Source organism: Sorex araneus, chromosome 3 (assembly GCF_027595985.1).
Source record: "Sorex araneus isolate mSorAra2 chromosome 3, mSorAra2.pri, whole genome shotgun sequence".
Lineage (NCBI taxonomy): Eukaryota > Metazoa > Chordata > Mammalia > Eulipotyphla > Soricidae > Sorex > Sorex araneus.
The window spans coordinates 104,881,264-104,887,263 of record NC_073304.1 but is presented as its reverse complement, the minus strand read 5'-3'; positions in this window follow the sequence as shown (position 1 = coordinate 104,887,263).

The following is a 6,000-nucleotide window of genomic DNA, read 5'->3' as shown; positions in this document are numbered from 1 at the left end:
AATCTCCCCAAATTATAGCATTCTTTAAAGAGTTTGAACTCTGTACAAACACACAAAGAATGCAACAGCTGAATCCCTAAGACTGGAGGTAGATGTCCGGAGGGGCCCTCAGAACTATGGGTAGTGGGTGCAGGAGGAGGGCCTAGGGGCAGGCAAGCAAGGGTCTGGAGCCATAGTGCAGCAGGTACGGTACTGTCGCGCGCCGCTTTGTCCAGCGAAGAAACACGCAACTCGGAGATCCTTTTGGCTGCAATTTATTCAGGAACTTTCTCATGCGTTAGAGAAGAAATCAGGAACGGGGACGAGGAGGAAGGAGGAAAGGGGGACGCATGAGGGAGAACCAACTAGCTAGGTGACTTCCCCCCTTATATACTTCTCCCTGCCTGTTTGCCCTCTAGTGTCTGCAGCTGATAAACCAGCCATAACTTGTGAGCGTGACAAGACATCCTGATTCCCCATCAGGTGTTGTTCACGAAGCACGGTGCAACCAACAAGAAACAGGTGTTCATGAAGCACGGTTCCATGGAGGCTCTCCACAGTTCCCCCTTTTTGTTTTAGAACAACAAGTCTGTGTAGCGACCTCGGCCCCCTTGGCCTTACCCGTCATTGGGAGCCCTCTCGCTTGTAGGTCCCTGTCTTAGGTTGGTCCAAGGGTCAGGTGGGGTATAGTGCACCCTTTCAAACTCCTCAACTACAGGAGGTCCCCTGCAGTTAAGGGCTCTCAGCTGCACAATACCTTTGCTACATCCAGCTAGACCTGATTGTTCCAAGCGAGATTATTGTTTCAAAGTTGCAAGCCAAAGCTTGGGGAATTGCTGTGCCTCCAGGGCCGGGATACCTGCAAATATCACGCCTTTGTAAATATTTGTACTTGCTGCATTTTATATAGACACCAGGCAAAAACCAAAGCAGTGAGAAGCAATAAGGATAGTACTACTCCCACCCCACCCACTCTTTTATAAAATAGAGGGGACTTCTACTCTGGTCTTATTATTAAGGTGGGTAAGGAAGGGATTAAAGCAGGCCAAGTTGTAGCAATGGCCCAAAAAGCTGCTTCTTCAGCTCGTATCATCACAGGAACCAGGCTGAACAGGAGCACCAGTTTCCACCTCTTGGTCTACTGGAGGCGCGGTCTTCCGTGTCAGACGTTCAAGAATCCACACTGGTTCTGCCCTGTCCTGTGGAAAAACACAAACAGAACCCCTGGCCCAGGTTAACACGGGGTCCGGGCCGTGCCATTCACCAGAAAGGATATCCTTCCATTTAACATATCCTTGGCACACAGGGATCTTTGAAGAATGCCTGTCTGCAGAGGAGGTGCCCTTATCATCAATAATCAAAAAATTTAGAGTAAAAAGTGCAATAGAGGTTCTTTCTCGAGGGGGCCGTCCCAGGCCAACTCCCCCTTTTTGTTTTATTAGGCATGCTTTAAGGGTGGAATGGGCACGCTCAACGATGCCCTGTCCTTGTGGGTTATACAGGAGGCCATGAGATAAAGAGACTCCCATCTGGGCACAAAATGCAGTGAATTTAGCAGAGGTATATGCCGGACCGTTATCTGTTTTCAGTTGGGCTAGGATGCCCCAGGCTTCCCATGCTTCAAGGCAATGAGAGATAACATTTGTGGAACGCTCTCCAGAAAGGGGAGTGGCATGAATGATACCAGAGCACATGCCCATGGATACATGGAGATATTTGAGCCTGCCAAATTCCGAGAAATGTGTAACATCCATTTGCCAAATGCGTAAAGGCACAAGACCACGAGGGTTTATGCCCATGGAGGGGGCAGGAAGAAAAGGGACACAGTGTGGACAATGTAAAACAATTGCCCGAGCTTCGGCTCGAGGGATTTGAAATCTATGTTGAAGGGTCCGAGAAGAAACATGGAAACGGTCATGAAAATTTTTTGCTAATTGTAAAGGAGACTGAATAACAAAACAAGATGGTCTAGTGAGTGCATCAACACAAGCATTGCCTTCTGCTAAGGGACCCGGAAGGCCTGTGTGAGAGCAGATATGTGTGACAAAAAATGGTTTTTCATGGGTCCAAAGAATTTGCTGTAAAGCAGATAACAAGGAGGCTATCGAGCTGGAGGCCTTTATGGGTCCTGCTACCTCGAGTGAGCAAAGAGCATTTACAACGTATTGTGAATCAGAGATCAAATTGAAAGCAAAGGGGCAATGCTCAAACACTGTCAAGACAATGCGGAGTTCCACAACTTGAGGAGACAGTAGTTGGAAATTGCATACGAATAGGATCTTGACCCTTTATCATATAAGCCCCCCAGCCTGTACTTGAACCATCAGTATAAATGTTTGGAACATCCCGAAGGGGTACATAAGAGGTGACTTTGGGGAAAATTACCGGATGGGTTTTAAAGATGGTCATTAGTGGATGTTTGGGATAATGATTATCAATAACATTGGGAAAAGAAAATCGGAGAATCGCCCAATCATGTAAGTTACACAAAGAAACTATTTGAGTGGAATTATAGGGGGTAATAAGAGTATCTGGGAGTTTTCCAAAGTATTGCAAGCAGTCCTGAATACCAATCATAGCCAAACGGGCTACAGCTGCAGGGTATAATTCCACGGCTTTTGCCGGAGAGACCCTAGGATGAATCCACAGAAGGGGTCCCTCCTGCCATAGGACTGCAGTAGGTTGCCCATATGTTGAAAGCACACAAAGTAAAATAGGAAACTCAGGCTGCACACGTGTATTGCTAGGAGCAGTAAGAGCTTGCTCAATTTTGCAAAGGGCTTCTCTAGCTTCGGGTGTGATAGTCCGTGGGGAAGAAAGAGAAGGATCACCTTGAAGCATATTGAATAAAGGTTTTAAGTCATAGTTAGGTAATTTAAGGTACCCCCTTATCCAATTAATGTCTCCCAACAAACGTTGGAAATCATTAAGTGTGTGTAAGTGGTCAAGCCGAAGCGTAATTTTTTGGGGATGTACTGCTTTGGGGGTTATCTTAGCGCCTAGATATTGGACAACTGTTCCTTTCTGAATTTTTTCAGGGGCAATAATTAAATTGGCACTTTGTAAGAGCGAGGTTAATTTGAGTAGGGCATTATTAAGAGCATTTTCGGATTTTGCTGCCAGCAGGATATCATCCATATAATGCACACATTGTACTTTCGGGAAACACTTTCGTAAAGGAGCTATGATGGAACCTACGTATAGCTGGCAAAGAGTGGGGCTGTCATCCCTTAAGGGAGGACTACCCATTCATATCGCTTATCTGGTTGCTCATGGTTCTTAGAGGGTAATGTAAACGCAAAACGGGGAATATCCTGTGGATGTAACGGAATAGAGAAAAAGCAATCTTGTATGTCAATGGCAATTACATGCCAATCTTTTGGTAAAGTGGTTAATAAAGGTAGGCCACGTTGTACAGGCCCCATCACACGCATTTGAGCATTAACAGATCGAAGATCATGCAACAAACGCCATTTACCGGATTTCTTTTTAACTACGAAAATGGGAGTATTCCAGGGGGATACAGAAGAACGTAAGTGTCCAGCAGACAATTGTTGATTAACTAAGGCTTCAGCTGCATCTAATTTTTCAGAGGATAAAGGCCACTGTGGAACCCACACCGGGTCCTCTGTTAACCATGTCATGGGGATGATTTCCACAGCGGCCCCTATAATAAATTTTGGTCAGCAGAAACAGCAATAGGGCGCAAAGAAGTGCAAAGCCTAACTTCCATCTTAGCTAGAACATCTCGTCCCCAAAGGGAAAAAGGCAAATTAAGTATAAAGGGCTGGAAGCTATCCTGGTGTCCCTCGTCATCCTTCCAGGTGAGGTGACGTGCGCTCACTTCTGGGGTACTGAGGTACCCCAGGCCCTGCAACTGCTGAGCAGAAGCCTGTGTGGGCCAGGCAGAAGGCCAATCCTTAGTGGCTATTATGCTACGGTCTGCTCCAGTATCAAGGAGTCCCATGATTCTTTTTCCTTCTACTATTAATTGCATCATGGGTCTGGTATGCATACCTAATGCAAGAAAAGCTCCCTCAATTTGTTCCTGATTTAAAGCCCTTTTACCATTGCATGCACCCAGGGTGGGAAGGAGAATAACTTGGGCAACAGGGTCCCCTGGGCTGATAGCAGTAATCCCACGGGGAGACTCAATCAGGGCTCTAACACTTTCAGAATGGTTGGGATCAATTATACCAGGATATACACACAAGCCTTTTAAAACTGCTTCAGGGGAGCCTATTAGCAATCCTATAACTTCATTCGGTAAAGGGGCTAGTTTCCCTAACTCTAAAATCTGTACTCCCATTCTCGAAGGACCATGGGATTGACGGCTTGTAGGGTCACAGCGGGGGAGGCCTTAGAGGCTCCCCCGTGTCCCTGGGGTGTTGCAGAGATGGCCATTCCTCGGAAACTTGAGCCGCCCCATATATTTGAGGGCCCTGGGGACGTGGCTCCGTAAGCCGTTTTTTGAATCCCTTCTTATATTGCTTTGAGATATCCTATGGCCGTGGACATCTCTCACTGACCTACACTCACTTGCCCAATGGTTTCCCTTTTTACACTTAGGGCAAAGTCTGGGTCTAGATCCTATAACTTGGTTATTGACAGGACACTGTCTCCTCAGGTGCCCTGTCCTTCCACACGTATAGCAGGTTATAGCGAGTCCCGTAACTTTCTTGGTAATATCCATGACAGACGCAGCTAAGCCTGTGGCGGTTAGGGTCCCCCTATTTCTCGGCATATTTTCCTCCAATACTCCAGTCCCAGACTCTTATAGGGGGCAATAGCCTTGCGACACTCCGCAGTGCATTGTTCAAATACCAACTGCTTTATGAGAGGCATCGCAGTGTCCGGATCTCCAAAGATTTTTCCGGCAGCCTCGACTACACGGGCAACAAATTCGGAAAACGGTTCCAGGGGCCCTTGAACTATTTTAGTAAGGTTGCCTCGGACTTCCCCTCTGTTGGGTAGAGCTTTCCACGCTTTCAATCCTATTTGGTTCACCTGCGTATAAACTTCTGGGGGGTACCCGGTCTGCTGATTGGCGAATCTGCCAAGTCCTAACAACATGTCCCTATCCCAGGCTGCTCGTGCCCCTCCTTGGGCTAGATTGGTTGCTGCTTGCTCATTTGCAAATTCCATTAAGAAGGTGCGCCAGTCCAAGTATTGTCCAGGCGTCAACACCGCTCTAGCCACCTGTTGCCAATCATTTGGGGTCATACAATATCTGAATAAGCCTTCTACTTGGGTTATAGTAAATGCGGTGTTGGCTCCATAAGTCTTTACTGATTCTGCCAAGGACTTAATTATTTTAAAATCTAGGGGCTCACGATATCGCTGTTGATTATTATCTTCAAAAACTGGATAAGTTAACTGTAGCTCTCGCCTAACTTCTGCCCAGAGTCCGGGTTTTGCAAAAGAAAGTCCGCCTCCCACTTTGTTAAAGTAAGGGGGCGGATCATCCTCAGAGCCCTTTAGCGGTAAGTATCGGTCACTATCATGTATCGCAGCTTCCTCCTCAATAGGGGGGTCAGAATCCCCGTTAGCCCGTTCCTGCTGAAATTGACGTAGCGAGGGATAAAGAGATGGACGGGTCATGGATGGTTCTCGGGGCCTTCCTTTCTTTTTTGGGGCGCGTCCCTCCATCAGCGGGGTTCCCCTTGAGGCCTCGCTTTCCACGTCCGAACCCTCCTCTGGCTCAGAGGCTACAATGCCATGACGGCTGCCTCTGTCCAACAGTTCCTTCTTTGTCTCTTCTAACGCTACTTGTCCTGGTTATACGGCCTTATCGCACAATAAGATCCTTAGAGTAAGCATAGAAAGCGAAAGCAAAAAAACAAATGGAAAGACATAAAAATCCAACCCATAAAAACATACATATCCATGGATATCATAGTCCTGACTCACCACAGGAACCTCATCGTCACGACTTCTCGTGAACCTTAGTCCTGACTTACCACAGGAACCTCATCGTCACGATTTCTCATGAACCTTAGTCCTGAATAAATCGCAGCAAGT